Here is a 1059-nt window from a genome sequence, read left to right on the forward strand (position 1 = left end):
GCGGAGGCGGAGGAGGCCTGGGGCTCCCTTCCTGGACGGGGTGGCCAGCTGTGGGGCTCGCCCCGGTCACTCATTCTCAGCCTGCTCCTTGCTCGGGCCGGTTCAGGTGTCCCTGAATAATTTAATTCATGGCCCGGTGCCCACCAAGTGGCAGTTACAATGCCCTCTCCACTTGGGAGCCCCGGCCAGGCTGCCTCCCTCCTGCCACTCCACCTCTGACAGTGGCAGGACTGACCGCTGTGGAGGCGGCCTGGCCCGCACAGGTGTCTGGGGGGAGGTCCCGGGCCCAGCCCTGCCTGGAGAGAGAACGGGGTGGGTCCAAGGAATGGCATCCGGGCCTGGCCAGGTGCCCTGGAGAGCGCGGGAGTGCCCTGCCCCCAGCCACAGCCCCAGGCCCCAGGCCCCAGGCTCCCTCGTGCCCCAGGGCTATTCTGGACCTGGTGGGCAGGGTCACTGACCAATGGACACAGAGCAACAGCGTCCACCTGAGGCCACTGAGGGTGACAGGGACCAGGGACAGGCAGGGAGGAAGCCCTGAGCCTCAGGAGGGAAGGGGGCTGGGGGGCCGGAGGGCAGGGCCTGGGCAGAGCCTCCCCCTCCCCCCGGGGAAGCTCTCAAGGTCACCTTCTGGTCTGCATCCTGGGCAGCGGGGGCGGTGGGGGCAGGGCTGCAGGTCGGAGTGGGCCGGGGTGCTGAGCCGTCCCACGACACCCCGGCCTGTCACCCTCCTTCCCTCACAGGTTGTCAGAGGGAGGCCTGGACGCCCCTTATCTCCCCAGCAGTGAGCAGTGGCTTCTATTTCCAGCCCCTGCTGAGATGTGCATGCCTCACGGTGAGGCTGGGGAGCGGAGGCGGGGCTCAGGCGGGAGCAGGGAGCCCCAGTCTGCGTGTCCCTCCCTCAGCCCCCGCCGCCTATGGGTGGGTGCGGGGATGCCCAAGGCAGGGTTTCTGAGAACGCCCTTGCTGAAATCGGAGTGAATTCTCATGAGGAAACCCCACACCTGCTGGGGTGGCCCGGCTCTGCGGCGACAGCTGGGCAGGGCTCTGCCAGGAGCAGGA

The sequence above is a fragment of the Myotis brandtii genome, unplaced genomic scaffold, assembly GCF_000412655.1.
Source record: "Myotis brandtii unplaced genomic scaffold, ASM41265v1 scaffold1057, whole genome shotgun sequence".
NCBI classification, from domain to species: Eukaryota; Metazoa; Chordata; class Mammalia; order Chiroptera; family Vespertilionidae; genus Myotis; species Myotis brandtii.